This window comes from Pelodiscus sinensis, chromosome 9, assembly GCF_049634645.1.
Source record: "Pelodiscus sinensis isolate JC-2024 chromosome 9, ASM4963464v1, whole genome shotgun sequence".
In the NCBI taxonomy this organism is placed as follows: Eukaryota; Metazoa; Chordata; order Testudines; family Trionychidae; genus Pelodiscus; species Pelodiscus sinensis.
In genome coordinates, this window is record NC_134719.1 from 61,330,247 (window position 1) to 61,353,727 (window position 23,481).

Below are 23,481 nucleotides of genomic sequence, written 5' to 3' on the forward strand. Positions count from 1 at the left end.
TGATCCCACTGGCAGAGTCCCAGCGGTTGTGAATTATGTTTTACAGCTCATGGAAACAAGGGTCTGAGCGTTCTGTTATTTCCTGCTCTTGGGACGCGTGAACTTGCGCACAAGAAGAATCTTATCGTTACAATATTATGATTGGGGAGGGACACTGAAAGCCCTCTGCAGCTCTTGTTGAAGTTGAGAATAGAAATTTCTCCTCTACTGGATTTCCGATCTTTTAATAAGTAGCAATTAAACAGAGTGTGGTTAAAGCCTGGTCTCTTTTGTGGTTTAATCCTAACCTTTATCTTATAATAGTGAAAGCACAAAAGTCAGGAAATTCAGAGATGCAACACACTCTCTCTTTAATTCCCCATTGCATTACAAGTCATGATACAGTAATTCCTCATTTAACACGTGCCTGATTAACACGTTTTCGTGATAGTACTTTTTGGGGGAAACGTTTTTTGAATTACACAACTGTCCCCGGAATCACATGATTTCCCCAGCTTGCCCATCGCTGGTGACTGTGCGGGGCTTCCCCCACCTCCCTGCAAAGAGGCGGAGGATTCACTGCTCGCTGCACCGTTCCCCAGCTACCCTCCCTCCCCCTCGCCAGATGCACTGCGGGTCCTGGCAGACCCATCACAAGAGGCATACTCCCAACCCAATCCCCCTCCTCTCTCCTTCCCTTCACCCGAGCCAAACACCTCCCCTCTCTGCTGTAACCCAGTCCCCTTTCTCCCCCAACCTTATGTTCCGGTCCCAACAGACACCATGCTTGAAATGCAACCTCCACCTTTTCCATTATTTTCAATGGGAAAATTGACCCCGCATAACATGTTTTCACTTAACACGATCATTTTCTGAAACATATTTATAGTGTTAAATGAGGAATTACTGTATACCAATTTAGTTGGTATGGCCTTTTCCATAAAACGACTTGCAAACTTTTTATGTTTATTAATATTGGAACTTGCATGACACATTTACAGTAGAATCCAGGACCAAAATTAAGCTGAGCCCTCTTGTATAAGGCACGGTACAAACTTGGAAACGTGCACAGTCTCGGTCCCATATTTTCGCTTTAGATAGTTGTCAATTTCATCCCATGAGAATTTCCACAAGGCTCCTGCTTCCAGAGGGTTGAGATGATAGATGTAGATGTAGATATATTTTCAGATTTTTAATAGTTTAATATCTTAATTATAAAGGCATTGTAAGGTTTGCGTTTCAGGTAAACATCCAGAAATTCGGATACTTGTCAGAGCCGCCAAAGATTCCTTCCCTCTGTGCCCCAGACTTTCCAGAACCATTTCCTTTTTCGTCGGTTGAGAGATGTTATCCTCTCCCCCAGCAGCCTTCAGGCAACCTCCTCCCATACCATTTATGAAGGGAGCCCACTGGCATCCCTCGTGGAAATGGAGCATGCTTGCTATCTTTTCCAGTTCTTAAGTCACCTGCTTGGGGTGTGGTCCCCCTTTCTGTGTCGCCATCTCTTCCTCCTAGAGTCTGAGATGGAAGGGAAGAACAGTGCAGCTCTGTATGAGGCTATATAGGTACTCTGCCTTTTCTCTCTGCCTCGACGCCCTGAGTCTCATGCTCCAGTAAAGGGGAAAATTTGTGGTCGAGTCAAGATAAATGTAGGCAGCCTCTAATCTGCGTGCTTCTTGTGTCACTCGTTCCTTTTTAAGTAGCTGAGCTCAGGGCTCTGCTTGGGACTGTTGCCCATGGGCCAGGGATTAGAAATTCTGGGCAGTCCTGGAAAGCTCTGGGACACTTGAAAAATATGGTTGTCATCTTTTATTAAAGAAATTGTCACAGACAAGGGAGTAAATGTCATCTCCCTGAGGCTTTCCAAAAGACGGAAAGTCAAAGGGGTGAGTCAGGATTATAGAAGCAGCAGAAGACAGTCCGGAAAACGTGTGGAGACAGGAAGCTGATGGTGAATCAGCAAGAGCGGGGCGAAGTGACACAGTCCCTGAGACAGACTGAAAGAAGAGGTCAGTTTTGAACTGTGCTCTGAATTGACTGTGGAATGGATGCCCTGGAAGTGTAATGGCCCTGAAATCCTTTCGGCGAGAACTTGAATTAACCAGTAAATGTGTGTGCGCTCATCAGGTACCAGGGAAACGTTTTAGTTCCCAATGACATTTTTGGCAACCTCTAAAACCATTAGCAGGAAGTGAGTAGTTGATCTTGCCTCTCACCTACCATGGCACAGACCTTTTCCATTTGGAGCTAGAGTTTTGATGCCAGACCACGGGAACGCCAGTTTCTTGCAATCACAGCCTACACTCCTTAAATCAGCACCTCTTAGCAATTAAACTTTTATTAAGAGAGAGAATCTGTGGGATGAATTAATCAGCGCATGCACAGTATGCCTGTAATCCCTCACCTTGAAGTTTTATAAAGCTGGACTAGATGGTTTTTTCCTAAAAGCAGTTGGCGTTTGGTCTAATGCCGGTGCTGAAAGTTCTGAAAAGCCCATCCGTGAGGGAGAACAATGCATACCAGGTGTTTGCCCGGTTCTTCTGTCAGAGCAAGGCAGCTGCTATTGCAAGCTATGTTATCTTAGCACAAGTTCCCCCCCAGCTCGCGAGAAATTCTCACCAGCTGATTTCCACGACACGTCAGAATAAATGGAAATAGAGGAATATTCTTTCAGAGGACTTGCTAGTAGTGTAACTTGGCGGCTATTTGAATCTGATTGATTTGGACACTTGATGTAGTCCTGGAAGGGATGTGTTAGTGGGCACGTTGCCTGGTACAATGCAGACTGAAACCCACGAGATTTTTCACGTGGTTCTACGACTTTATTACGTGGATTTTGCCCCTTTATATGCACAGGTATGTGTGAACTACACATGAATAAATAGGGAGTGTTCTAGGTTACTCCAAACTAAGAAGGCTCTTGTAAAGTGTGTAGTTGACTGGGATTTTTCAGAAGTCCATTATAAAGCTTCTCTTGAGTTGTCTGGGAGCAGAATTAGGCCCACACTGAAGAATTTTGAAAACCCCATTCTCTTTTCTTTGAATATTATTTTTGCTAGAAGATTTACTGGGCATTGCTCAAGCCCTTACTTGAATTGATTTTAGGGGTTCTTTTTTTAGAAAATGAGAATCATTGCTCTGGAGTGGGGCCGGGGATGGGGGGGTTCAGTATGCAGGCTGTCCTGGGAAGAGAGGACCACCCCAGTCCTTTCTCACTGTGGCAGTGTGAGGTGAGATGGAAAGGATCCGTCCATAGCTTCTGCAGCCCCTGCGGGCCCAGCCAGTGAAGGGGTGCATGTCCCCTGGTGGGGGGCCATAGACGGACCACCTGTCCCCTGGCAGCAGCACCTCCGGGTTGGGTGCCATGGCTGTGGGGGAGACACCTCCTTTTCTGGCTCTAGCATGGAGCAGATGCAGCTGGGGGTAGGGGAAAGGTGCCCTCTCACAAGGCTGCCACCACTGTGGGGAAAGCGCAGCCTCCCCACTCCCACAAGCCCAGAACAGAGCTGCTGCAGTAGCTCTGTGCTGGGGCTGGTGAGCAAAGGTGGCAGTCTGCACACTCACCCTGAGCCCGCCCTGAACCCTCTCATCGTTCGCTCAGTTACGTCAGTTTTGATTCGGTGATTCTCGCTTCTCTTGGGTTGCATGAGAACGGTCCTAGTCCTGTTTTCCAGGCACAACCAAGCCCTTGCATTGCTTTAAGCTCTGATAAGAGGAAGCTGTGTACCCAGTTTGGTGCTGTTCAGGAGGAGTTCTTGACTAGACAAACTCACTCCCAGATACAGTAGCCAGGTTTGTTTTCTTCCTTCCTTCCTCTTAACAAGTAACATTGCCAATGCAACAGCAGCTGCGTTACACGGAATTAACTTACTGCAGGTTTCTAAAGCTGGTGTGTGTTCCGATTGTATATATTTACCTGTCACAGATGATACAGGATGACAGGTGTGTGAGTGTCAGAATTGTTCAGAAATTGCATCAACTTTGGCCATGCTCTTAATTAAATCCTGCCATTGTAATGAGTTCACATTCGGTAATGTTCAAATGCGGTGGAAAAAAGAACTCATTTTTTTTCCCCCTTCCAGCGTTCAGTTTTAAGATTTTGATCAGACAGTTTCACCTCTGGGTGAAATGGAAGCAGCGATGCAGAACAAGTCATGCACCCAGCTTTAGAACAACAAAAGCTTTTGTTTATGTAGGCCTCTAATGTATCCATCACCTGAGTATCAGAGCCCCTGTACTGTAGGTTCCTCCTGTGCTATGTATTAAAATGGATTAGAGCCCAATAGCTTCAGGTCAGTCTAATGTCAATCAAGTTGCCGAGCCGTAAGCAATAATAAAACCTTGATGCGAAGCTGCATGTTGAACAGTGCGCTCAGGCAGATCTGAACAATTCCCCTTGCTTAGTTTTGGGTCCTTTATTTGATGTCTTTGAAGATGCCAGGTTTACCGTGATCATCTGCTGCTGCTTTTCTCCTGCTGCCCTCCGTGTGCTAGGCACTGTACCTACAGAGTAAAAGATGGATCTTGCCTTGGAGGACACGGGGGTGGGTGGGTCTTCATTGAAAGTTCTTGTACAGAACAAGCTGTGTAGCCAAACATGAGAAATCTGGAAAAAGAACTACGTTAATAGCTGCTTTGAGGAATGAGTTGCAAATATCCAGCACAGCAGGGAATCATATTTAAAAATAATAAAACCAAACCAAGCCAGATTATATTAATAAAATAATATGGTCCCTATTAACAAACATGCCTAATTGCTTCAACCCCGATGTTAATAGCAGCTAACGCAGGATCCAGCTGCCCTCTTTCAAGGTGTTTGGATTGTACAATTTGGAAGAATATTTTATAAGCCAGGAACAGGCAGGCTACTTTCGTTTTTGTTTTATTGCAGATCAGCATCACTTTATCCCAAGCTCTTGTTCTGGATTGCTGAACGCGGACTGGAGCAAACAATTTGCTGCATTGCCAGGGATTCAGCACGCTGAGGGTGTTTAAATTCACTTCAGTGTGTCCAAAGTGAATATTAAGTTAAAGGGACAAGCGTAGTCGACAGTCTGAGGAGTTGGCGGAGGAGACATTGGCATTGTTTCCACTTACTCGTAATAATTAGATACACTGGAAGGCAGGGAGCGAGCGGGAGGAAGGACCGGTTCACAGCCATAAAAACTCGTTTGGCCTGCAGTCTGTGTGGAGAGCATATAATCCAATTCACAGGAAGGAAGTGACTGTCCCTCCCGGTGGGCACTTTAGATAGAAGCTTAGCATTGTCCTCCAAACTGACTCTGGTATTGCTTTTCCACTGCTCCTGGGTTGGTGAGCTTGATGGTCTGTGACCAAACTACCTGTTGCTGCTGAAAGACTTGCTGTGCAGCCGTCTGCCCTGGCTGAGTTAGCAATCGCCTCATGTCCAGTGTACGAAGAGCGCTTGTTGAAAGTGTTCAATCATTTCGGAGTGAAAGATTTTTTTTTTCCCTTCGGAATTAGAAGGGAGTGGTGCTTCCGTTTTCAGAACTTGTGTGTTGGTTTGAGCGTACCAAGAGACAGGTCTGTTGTCACAAGCAGTACTAAAACCAGGGAGAGGTGATCTGAACGGAAAAGCAGCATCTTTGCATTAAAAGAAGGGCTTGGGTTTATTTTTCAGGGTATTTGTTGCTTTCATTAGTGCAAAATTGGTTGCCGTAGAGGAAATTGCCTCCCCTGTGAGTTTGTTACAAAGCAAGTATTCTGTATGCGGTTGGAGGACCTGTGAAAATGTAATGCAACACACCGGTCAGCCTTTACTAGCAGCCTGTTCCGAAACTAACATGTTTTACATGCAACCATGCACACGCTGAAATGGATCCTTTTTTGCTCTGAGACTTTTCCCTTCTGCCTCTCAAGCCATAGCATGTAGTTAACCAATGTGCAGCTGTCCACATTATGTTGGCTTCGCTGATGCTTGCTTATTTATAAGTGCTTGTAACAGTAAAATAAGCCTGTAAATCTTTTGTTGTGCTTTTAAAAAACATTGTAGGATGAATGCACAATTGTGGATAGTGATGCATAATTCATTGGCCAGCACTGTAAAAGGCCCTCTCAGACTGTTCCAGGCACAGACTTCGGTGCTAACCTGCATCACTTTTGCCTTTCTGATCCTGGGCCTACAGCAGCTCAGTCTGACCTATTCCAGTAGCAACCAGTCACGGTCTCTTGAGAAGATGTCGACAGTACAAACTTAAGTCAGCCTCCAGCTGTCACAGTAATTAAGTCAGTTATACATGTCTACACCCCAATCAATGCAGAGAGCTCTGGGTTTTGGGACAGGCTTGCAGTGCCTCATGGGACCAAAATATTCTCGCCGGGGTGACCAAGAACATGACTTCAACATCCCATGACACAGTTTTTCCCTTCTCTGATTTCATCTGCAGTCTGCACGCTGGCCGTCTACAGACGCATGGACCTTGCTCAGTGGTTTCCTTGTGGCAAGTGTAACAAACACCAAGCGTCTTATCCCACAGTTATTCTAGCGCTGCAAGATGAACTGCCACATCGTCCAAGTAGCCCTGTTTTAGGGAAACGATTCCCCTGTTGCTTTTGGTAGTCGTGCAGCAGCTGAGTACAGTGGAGAAGTGAGTGGCAAATTTGGTGGGGAAGCTTCCAATTCTCATCTGTTCTGCAATGGTGCCAGCCAAATTAACCCTGGAGTGGCATGGGAAAGTGTCCAACCGCGGTGGAGGGGTCTGTGGAGGAATCTCAGGATCTCCCTGCGTACGTAATAGTCTTTTTCGCAGGGCACCCTCTCCCTGTTTGGTGTGGTCACTATGAAGCAAATAACCACTCTCCCTCAGTTATTTTTATATGAAAAGTGGCATAAAAAACACGACTTCAAAATGTTAATTAGAATTGCATCGTCATGAGAGGTTCTTTCCCCAGCACCGTGCTTAGCCATGCTGCTTCACAGTGACTGGACTGCTCTAGGGTAACAGTTCCGGCTCTCCAGGATGATGGCTCTCCCACTCACCTGTCTCCTACTTGCCTTTTCTTCCTTGTCCAAGATATCCCGTGGTCTCTGCTGTGTCCTGGCTCTGACTCCTCTGAGGTATCCAAGCTGCTCCTGGGTATCGTGATGGAGGTTGCTGCCGAGGACAGGGTGCAGCTCCTCATAAAAGCAGCATGTCTGCAGTGCTGCACCAGAGCGACTGTTCACCTCCTGTCTCGTGGCATGCCTGCCACAATCCCTTGATTTTTTTTTTTTATTTTTTTTTTTCCACCCAGCACTGTTGCATGTCCCTGGTGTAGCCCTTCTCTTTCCTTGCTGCGAGCAATCTGCTCGCGTGTCTACATTTCTGTGTCTGGACCAGGAATGGGCCTGCACAGCCTCTTCTCCCTACACTCCTAGAAGATCCATGTCTACGTACTCCTGACAGGAGCGTGTTTGGTGCATGGGGCTGTCATGATCAGCAAGCAGGTGAGTTCTCTGTGCCAAACAGGAATTGGAAATTCCAAGGTTCCGGGTCTAGCAGGAGAGGGGACTGTGTCTTGTTTACCTGGCTGGTGTGCAGCAGAGTTGAGAACATTGATCAGAACGATCACAGTGCTCTGCTGTGATCTATCTCCTGGAGGCCAGTGAAATCAACAGAAGAAGCAACATCCAGGCCGCCACCACATCTGCCTATGTCGAATTAAGCGCTGTCCTTTTGCAGGGGGAAGTCATTCAGCTGTTGCAGCAGGCGAGTTGTGTCGGCGGAAGTAACTGGTAGTGTAGACACACACATTGTTTGACAGAAGTTGCCTTCTGTTGACCTACCTATGTAGTATAGACCAGGCCAGTGTAGTGCCTTATCCTGAACATGGCCTGAATGCCAGCAGCTTCTGGTTTCTGATTCCGCTTGCGCCTTGACTCCCTGGGTGACTTTGGGCAGCTCGCTTACCTAAAAGCCACTTCTTACAGTAACACTTCTCCATCTGAAGCCATGACCGACGATTACCATTAATTATCTTTTCGGTTACTGATAAAAAACACACACCAGTTCCACACACTAAACACACACACTTAACGGAAACCAGTAGTATTCAGGGTGGTGAAGCAAATAGTCCCTTTTCTCTCGAGTCCATTGTGTTCTGTCCATACTTTCTCACTCTGTGTGAACCTGCTTTGAGGTATCAGCAGGCCAATAAAATGACAGTGGATAATTGCCACTCACTGTGGTTTCAGTCATCATGACTTCTTTTTAGGAGTAAATCAACAGCAACAGCTGTGTAGGAAGAATATTTAAAGGACACTAGTCCAGAGAGGACGAAATAGAGGAGACAAGTAATCAAATACAGGAAAAATACTTTTCACCTCTCCTAGCTTCCTCAAGTTGGCTTTTCTAATAAGGAACGCAAAGCAGCGATACTCTCTCTCCACGGAATTCTGTTCACTTGTATCATTACAACACAAACACTAGATTATTTTAAGCCTTATTTGCTTGAATCCTTTTAAATTTGCCTTTTGCTGTTAGACTCTTTTACAGCTTAATACATTTCTGTGGCTGGAATTTTCTCTCCTTTTTGATCATAGGTGATTGGTAATTTTCACTTGCATTCAAATGATTAATGGGTTTTTTTAAACACTCAATTTCAGGTATCTGATGTTTTGTTTTACAGCCACTTTGCAAAATTGACTCCAGCTGTATCAATATGATTCATTATAAGGAGAAGCGATTCACTTCTATGAATTAGCCTTAAAGATAAAATCGCCTGCAGCTGTTGAGAATCTGGTTTCTTGTTCGTTGCTTTGCATCGAGAGTAATCTGTGGCAAGACTTAATACTCCACAAAAATGATTTAGTTGTTTTCAGATAGTGCTGTCCACCTTTACCCAATCTTAGTGAAATGTTTATGATCCAACAATGTGAAGAAATGGTCCTTCTGTACAGCTTCCATGCGCCCACTTCTGTGATGTGTGCTCTGCTAAGCAGCACAATGAGTAAGTCGGTCGGTTTAAAATGAGCGATAGTCTGACAGGCAAAAGTTACCGTGGTGAGCAATGGAATGGAATTGGTTAAGTCAGTGCAGCCTGTTAGTAGGCAGTAGGAATCCAATAAACAGGATTCATGTTATCTGTGAAGGACTCAGACTCCTTAAGTCGATTGTTACCAGGTCACGGCTGTGTTTGAGGTTTCCTGGAATCGATGCAATGCATCTGCTTTTCAGCTTTTGCCATCTGCATTCTAAGCCTGGCTAGAAATTTAACAAACGAGAATGGATGTTGTCTCCAGATAAGACGCAAACCACCAGGCAGCTCTAAGTAATGGGCGCACTCAGCTCAGGAGAGCCCAGACATTGTAGCAGCATGTGCTGCAGGACAGAAGTGAGGAACAGGCTTTGATGCTTGTCTACGATTTCCTTTTGCGACACGAGCTCCTAGCTAGCATGATCTTTCCTTCAACTTCAGGGCATTGAAATTGACTTCTAAAAATACTTTAAAAAACCCACAATCCATTTATTTAATCCCTTGCTCCCAAGTGAGGTGTCTGGAAATATTGGGTAAAAGAGATGTCAACAGTACCCCTGGCTGTTCTGTGTCCGCTGACTCTGGCTTGGAGGACAAAAAACTACAGTGCAGATGTTTGGACTTGGTCTGCAGCCAGGGCCCTGGAACCTTCTCGCAGGGCCCTGAGTCCTGGCCCCAGTCCAAGGCCAGATATGCCATGCTCGAGTCGGCTGGTGCAGACCAACCACAGGTGTGTTAGTGCAGTGTAGACCTACCCAGAGCACCTGGGAACCCATCCAGTGACAGGGAATATATTCTCAATCCTTTCATATGCGCATCCTTGTTCAAGAGCAGTTTGTCAGGGCACCGGTAGCTTGCTGCTCTTTATAGTTTAGAACACAGTCGAGGCCAGGAGATCTTTGGGTCAGATAAAACCAGAGCAATTCTGGAGCTCATGTCAGGCTAGTAGAAATCAACTTCTTTAAACTTCTAATAAACTGTTTCGCCAAGTTCATTGCAAAGGAGATGCAAGTGCCTCATTAAATACCATTATGCATCTGTGTGATGTGAACTTCCATCCTTCCATGTGTTCTTGCAACCTTTCACACGCTGACTAATAATGGTTTTGACCTTCTGGGTTAAATTTGCCTGCTTAATTATATCTTTCTGTAATCTGAATCCCTTTTTCTTTGGCTTATTTGCATGCATTAAAGTGTGTTTAATTTAGGATTTGGTGCAGTCAGAGCCTGGAATACAAAAGATCACGTAACAAAAGGCCTTTTACTAATGAAACACGCTAGAACTGGAAGCTGCAGGGCTTGGCCATGTGGGCAAATGAAACGTCTTTTGTCTGCATTTGCAGTCTTCCTAGAGCAAAGTGGAGGTCTCTGTCTGGGTTAGGACAGCTAGCTAACACTGATCGTTCCCCTCCATACACTGGCTCAACCCTTATTTGGGCCTACCCCCCCCCGCTCCTGTAGCTGTCTCCGCAGAGGGTGGACTGGTGCAGCTGCAGTGCATTGGCGAGGAGGATGTGCCACCGGACAAGGTCCGCTCTGTAATTTTCAGCGCTGAGTATAATTGCTGGTACTTACTCAGCTCCTTATTTTTTAATGAAGGCTGTAATCAGAGCTGTCAGGTTTTGTGTGAAAATTCCTTTTCTCTGTAACGTGCTCATTAGGCTAAGCAAGCTGGTCATAGTAGACGGTACATTTCTCTAGGGAGGGGACCCTCTGGAATAGGCTCTGGTATCCAGGTATTCCTGCCTGGCATATTTTTGAAATGTTGTAGTAGCCCCAGTAGGCCTCAGTCAGCTTTGGGGGCCCTCTGGTGCAGGGCACTGTGCAAACTCTACTGAAATGCAAAGGCTGTGTCATTTGTGAACTGTTGCAAAGTTCCTTCTGCCCTTGGGATGCCTTATGAATTGTCTGATTTCTTATAGACGTAGTGACACGAGTGGACCATCAAAGATTTGGAAGAGAGGGGAATGGCCGGGTTCAAAGAGGGTTTCCTATGATTAATAATTGTCAGTCAGTCATTTGCGGGTTTAAGAAAACTGCACTTTGAATTTCTGGTCTTCATGATGTGGCAAGGAGCTACAGTTGTGCCAATGCATCTGTAGTCAGAATTCTCTCTGGTCTCTGGAAGATTCATTGGAGCAGGCTTTACCAAAGCACCTGACTCTTTGCACTCCTCTAGTCTTGGTTCTCTTATGCAGACAAATAAGGGGTGAATGAAAAGAAAAGATTTTTGCAGGGTGGCAGGAAGAGCAAATTCCCCTCTGGTGTTTGGACTCCTGCATCTCTGCCTTCTCCTTTGCTATCATAGTCAGTAAATCTGCCTTTATACTCAGTCCAGGGTGGCATTTTTAAAAGTATCTGTGAAGCGGTCTGCTGCTGCTGTCTGGCTATTGTGCTGTGTACCTAGTATGTTACTTGAGTTGCCCTTGTGCATGCAAGAACGGTTTAGGTTCATTGGGCCAGTCTAGTAGATTACGTTATGAGGCATTGCCTCCGTGTCCCCTTCAACAGTCATTCCGATGCAGGCTGTGGGCCACATTTAAATCTTTCCGATCATGCAAAGGTAGGATTATTATCTGTAATAGTTTGTTCTGCAAGACAAACGGAAGGCGTCGTACGTGGCATAACTATTTTGCTGTGTCTGGTTCAGATACTTTAATATGCTACAAACTCGGTTGGTGAGATGATACTGTCAAACTTGGGTATCTTCTGAAGAATGGGAAAGAGGGCTACCTTGAACGTTGTGGCTGACTTCTAATGTGACTAATGAGCAACTGTTCTTCTTTGCACATGGGCAAAATTGTGTCAAGTTGAACAGCTGCTTGTAGCTCTTAACACGGTAAGAGTAGCAGTCCTCCATTTTCACCCCCCCGCTCCCCCCCAGAAAAGAAAAGAAAAATGATGAATGAAATATCAGTAGTGAGCTATTAAGGAGAAATTGTGTATTTGTCATCTGTACTGTACACAGTTGTGTTTGGATTAATTCAACGCTTTACATTTTGTGTACAGACAATCCTTTATCCCTAGCATCAATCAGCTCCAACTAAACATCCGTTCATCACAATTTCTCTCAGTCCCTAAGATGTATGTTTGTTGTTTTTTTTTAATGGATCAGTTTCTACTGATGAAAGAGATGTGCTTTCAAGCTACACCGCGCTAGTCTTCAAACGTGAAGAACGCTGCAGCTCAAAAGCTTGTCTCTTTCTTTCATGAGCTGAAGTTGGTCCAATAAAAGTTATTACCTCACCTGCCTTGTCTTTCTCATATCCTAGGATCAGTGGAGCTACCAAACACTGCAAACATTTGTGGTTTTTATTGCATCGTAGAGATCTTGAACAACGTGACCTTACTCTGAAGAGTACCTCTTTTAAAATGGCACCTTGGGGGTTTCAGATTTATCCTCTGTTGATGATTCTCCGATCAAACATCTTTATTTTGCAAGTGAAAAGATACTTTCTTCCAACAGCTCTGCACACTCTGCCCAAGCTCTGAGAGTCAAGGAGGGTGTTTCCTTCTTACAACTCTAACTCCATTCTCTTGTGTGAATTTTCTCTGTTGAACCAATGGATTTTGGCAAAAGCTCTGTTGGTGTGTAGGATGGTCTCTTGCTTTTCTGTAGCTGAGTTTTCTCTGCACGGCAAACAGGACTAGAAAAAATAACCCTTATGACTAAACACACAAGTCTCAAAGGTGCAGAGGCAGCCAATGGTCCTGTTAAGTAAATATGACCCTTTGTAAAAATTTTCAGATTAAAGCTGTATTTCAAGGCTAGGACACTTAAAAACCTGGTAGGGGAGAAACTCAAAACTACTCTCTGCGCATGGGCTCTGCCCATTTTCCAATCAGTCTCAAATCTGTAAGCACATCCCCTCCTGCATAACTTACCTGCACACTAGGGAGAAAATGCACTGGCTGTTCCAAAGCTGTAAATGTGCACTACTCCCTAGGCACTTCAGCCTTCTGCAACTTCCTATCTTTGGAGACCAGTGGATGCAATTGTAGTATAGATAAAATCAATCTTGAACACTCAGAATGAGGCATTCGTGGTCAGCTGGTGTATGGTGCAGCGTTCCCATGTGTACGTGTGCACAAATCACATTCAGTTAAACAAGTGTATTCACCAGTATTCAAACAGGGTAGGGGGGATTTAGGGCTTCAAGTACGCAACAGTTCTGCTTGCATCCCAGCCCGGAGGCAGGGGCCCTGTTTTGCTTTGCTCATTCCTTCCCTGTCCCCATATAGATTCCATCACTGAGATTTTCTGGTCTAATTTCATTATCTAAAAGTCCTCCCCCCATTTCTTAAAATATTGTCTTGGTCTTGATACTCCTGTGCCTGCCCTGGATTATTTCTCTCCTCTCCCTCTGGCTTTCCTGACATTTCTCCTCTCTCTCCCATCTGCCCCCAAACTCTGATGAAGACCTCTTCAGCTCACAAGCAGGATAGAGTCTGCCGAGCCTAGAATGCTGACAAACCATAGATCCACAGAAGGGTTGAGCTGTCTGAGCTCTCCAGTGCTTTTTAAGAGTACTGTAGCATGGTTAAGAAATTCCTTTGCCAAGACCGAATTCCTTGTTTTCCTGCCATGTTGTCTCTGAAGGATCGACACTAAAAGCCACAGTCTCTGTGGAACTCTGAGGGCCTGGGTGTAAGCAACAGAGGCTCAGGAGGCCTAAGACACTAATTTCAGGACTTTGAGTGGCTGGAGAGAATGATATACCAAGGAAGAGCATTGGACAAGTGGTCTGGGGCTTGGGAGCATGTCCTAGAGTCTAGAGCCAGAACCAGTGGTGAACCAGTGATCCATCTGGATGGAAGCGCTATAGACCCAAGCAGAGTACTGACCCAGCTTGTCACTGGCTTTGATAGTAACGTGGGCCCATAATATGCTTGGGGAAGAAGAAACTACAACTGGGTTTTCCTTCACTTTGCAAGTCAATACTGTACTCCAGAAGCAGAATTTGTAAACAACCTTTTTTTTTCTTCTCTGCATATTTATTCAACCTCCCTGGGTTGTACTGATTTTACTCTGCAGCTTAAGTCAAGTCAGGTGAATGCACTGCCTCAGTTTCCCTAGTTGTAAAATCAGGTTTGTACTTTATGTAAGGGGGGGAGGGGTTATGAGGCTTAATTAGTATTTGTACCATGCCTTTGAATCCTCTGGTGAAATGTGCGATATAAATTGGAAGTATTTTTCGCTGGTTGGATTGTTAATTAAATCCATACATATAAGTGATTTATTGGCATTCTAGAATTGAGATTTAATAATTTAAAATTTGAATGTCAAGGTTGATAGGTCACTGTTTAAACCTGTATTATTCATCTAATTAGCAGATGAAACAGCCCTGGCAGAGTGACTAAGGAGCAAGCCTTGAGCTGGTCAGTCTGCTTGCAGGAGATGCTGTTTTAATATTTGAACCCGCCTTTTGTGCGTCCTCCAAGGGAGCCTTAAGCAGTGTCAAGACCGTGAATTGGGCTCCCCAAAACCGATGGGAAAGAGCTTGATGTAATTCAGGAACGAGCGCTGCTAGACTGACTTGGAACCGATTTATCGTTCTTCAGTGGGAGCATGCCCGGTTCTCTTCAGCCAGAGCTTTGTAGGGGATATGCAGTATCCAATTTTGTGTGGGGATGAGAGAACAGGAAAGAGAAGGAAAATACAAGGGGGTGTTCCCATTGATCTGGGCCCACGTATGCTAGCCAAGGTTAGCCCGGTGCAGGGTCCCTTCTGCGCTATAAGACCAGGAGATGTTTTAACCAGCTTGGGCTGCAACTGTGGTGTTAGCCGTTCCCCTGTAATAGCAGTGATGTGTGGTACAGCCCCTTTAGTTCAGTGTGTGTTGTTGGGTTTACAGTGGGCCTTGCGTCTCCTCCTTTCCCTTTCCGGTTTGTGATGAGTGATCTTGCATCAGAGTTTCTGCACAGAAATTTGAAGCTACCTTACCTTGTTGGGTTTCTCTTCTTTCCCTCCTCAAACGCCAGTAGACAGGCGTGCTTTTAGGGCTAGCTCTCATTGCCTGGTCTACACCAGAAAAATCAGGTCAGTTTCACTGAATGGGTCAGGGTGGGAAAACTCAATAGTCCTTAGAGGCAGAGTTAGACCCATCTCAGTCCTCATGCAGATAGCATTAAGGTGACTAGAATTTGTCACTGAGCTAGTTAACACCTCTCGGTGCCTAGGGGCTCCATTCTGCTGGGTGTTGCGCGCACACACAGGTCAGCCTGGTCTGTCCCCTGAAGAAATTACTCCAATTTGAGAGCAGACAGGACAAGTAGCAATCAATCGGAGTGAGGAGAGCAAAGAGGACTAATACACACACCAGCCAGGCTCACTGTTGTAACTCGGTTTGGAATCCTCAAATATGCGTTTGGGGCTTTCAGAGACAAGTAGATGGGGGGGGGGGGGGGATCCAACCCACATGAGGCCTTTAGAGAGTCATTGTTTGTGGCACTGCCATCCTGATGCTACCTTGTGGCGCGTTTGATCGTAATGTTGCAGGCTTATTACGTACTGCATTTGAACAATGCTGACACTTCATCCAGGGCTTCAAACTGGCTTCCTTGTGGAGAGAGCATGAAATGGAAGCCCTATCCCAAGAAATATGCCTGTGTAGGAACAGTGGGGCTTTGGAGACCCGTGTTGTGGATAGCACATGGGCAGCGAAGTATTCCCTCAACTGTGGATGGTGGGTTATTTTTATGCTGATCCTGGCATACATTTGTTTTAATACATCTGCCTGCTTGCCTGCCTGTTGGGAACTGTCCACCAGGGCCTCTGTAGGTTGTAGTATAATTTGTCACTGACAAATTATTCCAGACTGAATTCCAGGTAGGTGCTTATTTGTATACGTTTTTGTCTCCGAATGACTGACACACAGAGAGAATTGCACCTGATGCATAACAATTTCAGAGGTCCCCAGGTCCCATTGTCATTTTGCAACTCCCCTCCCCTCTGTACACACACACACACCCTGTCTCCATCTCCCTCTCCCCGAGTTTGTCTAGGATTCAGAGGGTCTCGCAAAGTAGGATACATCAGTAGCAACCTGTGGGCAGCTCTCTACACACATGCAGTCAGGCACACTTTTTTTGTTTCAGCCTGATTCTGAATTGTCCCTTTGGTCTTGCCTTTCTAAAAAGCACATGCTGAAAAGAAGGGTCATGCTAAGAAGAAATGATTTCACACTCCACTGGCAAATGGCTTTCTTCTCATGCAAGTGTCTCTCCCTGGAGCAAGTGCTTTCCTCTGTGCTTCCGTACGCTGGGAGTGGAGGCACGGATTTGTGTACGTATGACCGTAAACAGCTTCCGGTTATACGGTAGGCTGTTGTGCTGAACTCCGACTGAATAAAAGCAGCAAAAAATGCATTAACTGAAATCCAAAAATGAGAGTAACTAGTAAAAGGTATTTTCCATATAGAGACTTGAATAAAGCAGGGATAGATGTCTTTGTCAAGGGAGCCACAGGTAACGCAGATGGAAAATACAGGCAAGAAACTGCCAAAAAAAACCATTTCTGGTTTTGAGGGATTTGTTTTATCTGAAAAAGAGTCTGAATAAGAGAGCCTAAAGGCCTTGGTCTGCACTAAAATGGTGTGGAGGGACATGAAAGTTGGGAAGTGATGAATTTCTGCCTAGTCCACTTTGCGCCTGTGGAGTCATCTCATCTGCTATTGGAGCCTCAGGTTGTGCTTGTATTAAGATGATGAAAGCGCTCTCATTAATCTGAAAGCGTTCTCCTGAGCTGGAATGCTGTAGCAAGTCTGTAAACTCCTGTGTGCCGAGAAAACACACAGATGTTTGTACCAGACCTGATACAAATTAGGCAGTTCCCTCTTTATTTTTACTTATACACACGCTCTCTGTGTCATTCACAGTTATCAGGTAACAAGTGCAAACTTTTTTTTTTTAAAGTCCCATGTTTTTATATTAACAGCTGAAGCGGGAAAGAGAGAGCTGAATATGTTCTTGTATTTCCTGGGCTGTTGGACATTTCTTTCCAAGTAATCCTAATTTAATCTATTTTTTTTGTGTTGAAGAGCCTTGATTTTTGCATGTGAAAGGAAAATAAATTGTTAGGATGATGTATGGATGTAAGAGATTAAGCAGTCGGTTTATTCTCCTGCTTATAAGGTAACCGGTTAACCCTCAGCCATCTGTCCCCCGCCCACATAAATATATGTTCCAAATTACCTGGTAATGAGTGTTAAGTATTTGGAAGGTGTAATAATAAACCAGCCCTTTCTGAGTGAAATGGATCAGGAAAAGGTCAGGCTCAAGAGGATATCTTCATTACAGGTCCTATTTTTAAATTAACCCTCAGCTTGTGCAGTAAATTTGGGTAAGATCTATTGTTGTCATAAAAGACGGAGGTTGAATCCTTTTAGTATGAAAAATGACCGGACGTAACATTAGCACGCGCACTAAATGAAAAGATTCTCCTGTGATCTTTTCAGTAAACTGTAGCTTCTGCACATCAAACTGTTACTGCAGTTGCTTGCAATAAGTAGCACCATCACAGCTGGTAGTAAAACCTACATATGGGCATGACCAAGATGAAGATCGTTGTCTTGATATTTCCTTAGCTAAAATTTACTTCCTCTTTTTTCCACAATCGGAGCCATGTGTCCAGATCCATGGAGCAATTTTACCTTCAGTGGAAAATGTATCTAGGACGAAACCAAACGTTAAATGTTTAACTGCCCTTATGAAATGCCCTTGCATTATTTATTCACTAGAAGATTTCCCCGGCATTGCTTGGGTCCTTAACTCAAGGTTATTTTTGTTTTTCTTCATTTCAATCATTGTTCTGGGTTGGGGCTGAGGATGAGGGGGTCAGTCTGCAGGCTGCCCCAAAGAGAGGACAACCCCAGGCCTTTCTCACCGCAGCAGCATGGGGCCCGATAAGAATCGCCTGTCCGTGGCTGCTGCTGTCGGCACAGCCAAGGGGGAGGGGTGCATGTCAACACAGACACGTGAACAAACTTTCTGGCCCAATGGGGTTATAGTGTCCTGGTCCCTATCTCTGTCCCCTGTGGTCATTCTTCAGTATTACTCCCTCCTCCTAGACCTGCCGTTTCCATTTTAATCATAGAATCATAGAACACTAAACTGGAAGGGACCTCGAGAGGTCGAGTCCAGTCCCCTGCCCTCATGGCAGAATCAAATACCGTCTACATCATCCCTGACAGGTGTCTGTCTAACCTGCTTTTAAATATCTTCAGTGATGGAGATTCCACAACCTCCCTAGGCAATTTATTCCAGCGTTTGACCACCCTGAGAGGAAGTTTTTCCTGAAGTCCAATCTAAATCTCTCTTGCTGCAGTGTAAGCCCATTGCTTTTTGTCCTATTCTCAGAGACTAAGGAGAACGATTTCCCCCCTCCTATCTGTGACACCCTTTTAGATACCTGAAAACCACTATCACGTCCCCCTCAGTCTTCTCCTTTCCAAACTGAACAAGCCCAATTCCTTCAGCCTTCCCTCATAGTTCATGGTTTTCTAGACCTTTAATCATTTTTGTTGCTCTTCTCCAATTTCTCCACATCTTTCTTGAAATGTGGTGCCCAGAACTGGAAACAACACCAGTTAAGGCCTAATCAACACACAGTAGAGCGGAAGAATGACTTCTCGTGTTTTGCTCACAACACTCCTCTTCACGCATCCCCGAATCAGGTTTGCTTTTTTGTCACACTGTTAACTTATACTTAGCTTGTGGTCTACTATGACCCCTAGATCCCTTTCTGCAGGACTCCTTCCTAGAGAGTCACTTCCCAATCTGTATGTGTGAAATGGATTGTTCCTTCCTAAGTTGAGTACCTTAAATAGGATGAAGTTTAATAAGGACAAATTAATCTCAGACCATTTCTCCAGTTTGTCCAGATCATTTAATGAGTGTCGAATTCCACACACATCCCGTTATCCTGGCATAACCAAACCCTGACCTTCCTCTTATCATACGATAAAGCAAGTTGCATACCAGATTTGGAGGCCCTAGCTCTTACCATGTAGGAGGAGTTCTTAAACGGTATCATGGACAGCCGGGCGTACATTTCTAAAATATATAGCAAGATTTTTCTCTCGGACTTGCTAGTTTCTAGGGCTGGAGAGCTTGGTTTAGATACGCAATACAATTTCTTTCAGTTAGAGCACTTTTTTTTTGTTCTCCATTAGACTAGGTTTCATGGTTTTATTTTTTTTAAAGCTACCACATTCGGAGATAATCTGTGTAATTGGTACATGAAAAGTGCCCTAATTTAGTATCTCATTTCAAACTTGAGTAATTGAGAATATGCTCAGAAATCAGCATCCTGCATTCCTATTCCTCAGACCTCAGGCATATTTGCACCAGGCTTTGATATTTTGCGTTTGCGTTTGGTAGACAAGGAAGGAAGTGTCCTCACAGACAGAAAAAGAAAAAGAAATGATCTGCGCGGTGTACGTATTAATTCTTTTTATTTTGAGCCTCTTCAGCATAGGGCCTTTCATTTTGCAATCCAGGAGAGAGCATGTGAAGCACACTTCCATAGTCTCAGCAGAGCACGTGTTCTGGGGCATTTAAGATCACTATAGTTAGATTTTTTTTTTTAAACAGATCTCTAATGGCAAAAAAAAAAAAAAATTGCAGAGCTTTCCATTTCCATGCCTAGCATACAGGATTTTGTCTCCCCAAATCCTAGGAAGATCACATCTTTCTCAGAAATATGTCAGGAAGATGCTAGGTCTAGATCCACAGCTTCTGAAATGTTGGCTTGGGGGCAAAGCAAATTGAAACGCAGGCAAGAGGCAGACTTTCCTCTGCTTTTGCTTACACTCGTCTCCCCCCCCCCCCCAAATAAATAAATAAATAACGGGTGTTTTTATGCTTGTGGGTTTAGCCTGTCGGTTTGGGATCCCTGTCCCGCAGCTCTAGCACTAGGATGGGCATTTGGCAGAGCTGGGGGAAGCTGGGAAAGCCGTTTCATGTGCCATGCATGCGTCTCATCAGTGGGAATGCTACAGGGACCGAGACGGTGAGGAGGAAAGGGGAGGACCGAGTAAGTACGTAGATTCTCACAACTGTCTTTCAGCAGTGACGAGATTGGGCACGGTGAGTGCCTTGGCTGTTGGAGGCTCATTTTATAGTTGGGGGTGAGAGGCTGCGCAGAGCTTTCAGTTGCTGTCTGGATCTGTTGGTCTTGGGGTACAGGTCAGTGCGGATCCCATTGTAGACAGGCAGGCGGCCAAGATCAGCCTTCGGAGCAGCAGCATTCATCAGGACTGCTCCTCCGTCCTTGTGCTGCCTTATATTCTCACAGGAATTCATAAGGGACAGGACTTCCCCATTACCACCCACGGCAGCGAGGCAGAAACTGGCGAGTGTGCGCCCTTCTGGCTCTCAGCTGCGACACAATTTCTTCACTTCCGGCACACGTCTAATTCTCTGCGCTGTGGCAGCTGTGAAAGCCATCAGCCCATCTGAGCCCAGCCTGAAAGCTCTGTACAGGGCTCATCAGTGTGGTGGATCCAAACTCTGCAGTCTGCGAGCCTGACCATCCTGCACTGGACTCCTTCCACTGAAAGGTGGCTACAGCTTTGCCACTGCTGCCCAAGGGCGTCCTGTCTAGCAAGGGGATGCCCCGAGCCTTTCGTTCACGGTAAGCACGTGTAAATCACCTGCTTCCAGAGGAGCAGCTTCAATCCAGAAAAGTCTCTTCAGAAACTCCAGAGTCCTGGTGGCAAACACGTCAGCTTCCTCTAGCCCAGCGGTTCCCAGCCTTTTCCAGATGGGGACCCGTTTTGACAATTCAGGAAGACTTGGTGACCCAGGGCAATTCAAAACAATGTGTGACTGGCTCCTTAAGAGCCACCTGGCGACCCTTTGGAAATGTAATGGCGACCCATAGGCTGGGAAACCCTGGGCTAGCACCATGTCTAGCAGGTGGTCTGGCCTGCTGAGAAGGTATGGAGGTTCTTCCTGGAGTAACCCCATGAGTACCAGACCTCTGTGCTATAGGTGAGTGGTTCCCAGCTGGGAAGACACAAGCCCTTTCAGGGGAGCCCTGGCACCCCCTGCAGGACTAAAGCTGGGGGCCCCAGGGCTCCCCACAGGCCAAAAGCCTTGGGCTACCCATGGAGCTCGCCAGGAGCTGCAGGCCAAGCACCAGGCAGAGGGGGCAAGTGCAGGAAGAAACCGCTGAAGGCCGAGCGAGCGACCCACTCAAGTTTTTCACCCGCTGTGTCATTTCACAGTCTGAGGCCGTTCACACGCAGCTGCCGCCTTCTGGGCATCGCATCTTGGGGGGGAAGTTTAATCGAAACCAGTCCGTTCTCCAGGTAGCTCCTACAGGGATGGCTTGGCCAAGGAAGACTATGACAACTCCCCTCGCGAGGGGAGAGACAATAGCCCTGCACATGAGCAATGGAAATGAGGGGGGCATCATGCCCGGGGTAGGTCGGGCAGGGGTGCCCAAGTGCAAGTTCACTCAGGGTGCCGCCTTCGCAGAGGCCGGCCCTGGCTTGCCAGGGCTCAGGGCTGTGCGTGTGGGTGCTGTACACACCACTGTTCAAAAGACACGTGTGTGAGAGGTCCATGCACCCCGAGAGTGGGACCCAACACCTCCTAGAATTAGTAACTGGGAGGAAAGCACCTGTTCATACAGAGGGGAGGTTCCTGCTCCCAGGAGGGGTTCTGCCGCCTTTTGATGGCATCGGCGATACGCCAATAAAGGCCAGGGTATGTTCTGGGCATAAATCAAAGAACTTGAAACTCAAGATGGCTCCTGCTAAGCAGTAAAATCAACCTTAGAGATGGCACAAACTGGCAACTTTTCAGGTATAAGCAGGCCAAAAGATTGATTAAGCACATGTGCATCTGTCACCAGTTGTAAATCTCTAGCTCTCATGCTATGCAAATAGCTTTCATTTCACAGCCTGCTTCCGCTTTTTATGCATTGAGCATAATGGTTGTTTTATAGGCAATATGAAGGGGAAGAAAATTGTTCCCCCGGGGGATAAAAAAGTTACTTAGAGCGTGCTCCTATAGAAGCAAGCGCAATGCTCCAGCGCCTTAACAAGCTGGTCGCCATTTGTTCAGTGGCAAACTTGGTGCTAATTTTCCCTGTCTGCGTCTGTCTGTCTGTGCTGGGGAAGGAAGCAGCAGATCAGTAATTTATCTCCGACCCAGGGAGGAGTGCTGCTGGAAAACTGACAGGTTCCCAGGAAAGTGTATTCTCCTCCGGCATTGTTTTGTTGAGCTGGTAATGCATCCCACAGGGGCAAAGCTGCACCAACGATGCACCGTGCAAATAAAGAATCATTCACTGCCACTAATCGGCTCCAGCCCTTTGTGCTAGACCTTCGGGGTCTCTCTCCACTTCTCCAAAACGGAGTCAGATCTCAGAGTAATCCTGTTGTCAGGCATTTAGGTGCCAACCTTGTTTTTCTTACCAACGATTTTCCTTAATGACGTAAGTGTCCTTGTGCTTTGGCATCGTATGCTGAGCCATTAAAGTTGTGATGTTCTGAGACGGTGCCCAATCTGAAGACAGGCCGCTGATCCCTGCCTGAGAATTGCAATATGGATCTTGTGGTTCCTTTTAGGGTTTACTTTCCACAAACGTGCTCTGGCTTAGAGCAGGTTCTCAAACTCAATTTACCTTGGGGCCAGTCTTCAGATCCTCCTAACAGACCAACAGGCATCTTCCTCTGGCAGGACTTGGGGCAGGGGGAGGGCAGGGGTGTCTGCAGGTCCCTTCTGCTGGCCTGTTCCTACCGCCCCGCCCCCCCCCGGCATCCTGCAGCCCTAGCTCCCACCCTCGAGGGACCTAATACCCGCCAGTGGCGCCCACCTGCTGTGCAGCAGGCGCTAGAAAGGCTCCATGCCGCTGCCAGTGCATTCCTGTGGCCCGGGGAAGGTGTGTGCAGGGCTGGCTGGCCGGTCCCTAGGTGTAGCTGTGCAACTATTAACTCGTTTTGTGAAGCTGACTAGATATCAGTGATGCAGAGTCTCCTGATGGGCTCGCGTGCCTCCTGCTGACTGGGGCTTTTTTTGTTTTCCTGGAAATCCTCGCCACGTTGTTAGAATGAAGCCAGATGTGGGAACTTCACTGCCTCATGCCCTGCTCTCAGCTGTGACGGCTCGTAGTAGATTATGCTGGCTGGCTGGTGCCTGGTATTAGCGGACAGTCCCGGTTGCTGCCACTTTTTTTTTTTTTTAAAGGAAGATTTTCAGTCTCATGGTTTGTGGAGAAAGGCTAGAAAATGTGCCCCGAGTTTAGCCAAAGATCCCAAACACCCGGTGCCAAATAAAAAGCTCCCCAAGTGTATTTGTATCTGATTTCAAGAAGCCCTTCCCTTTTTGGGGGTGAGGGTTGTCCCAGAGTGGTGAATGCTTGGGGTTGGCAATACAGAACATGCAAGTTGATGGTTTCTCCCCCTGTGTCCAGCAACCCACACGGAGACCTGGATCCTACCAAAGACACGAAATGGAGTCCTCACCCAGACACCCCTGTTCCCTCGTGCTGGGAGCTCCCGCCCACTCCCTTAAC

General features: G+C 46.2%; 1 protein-coding gene and 1 non-coding gene across 3 annotated transcripts in view; both read left to right on the forward strand.

Moving 5' to 3' along the window:
- Window positions 1-23,481, forward strand: part of COP1 (COP1 E3 ubiquitin ligase) — a 145,925-nt gene that overhangs the window by 117,123 nt on the left and 5,321 nt on the right. The gene's annotated exons all lie outside the window — the stretch shown is intronic.
- LOC112544083 (small Cajal body-specific RNA 3) lies at window positions 10,237-10,373 on the forward strand. The gene has a single exon (XR_003087407.2).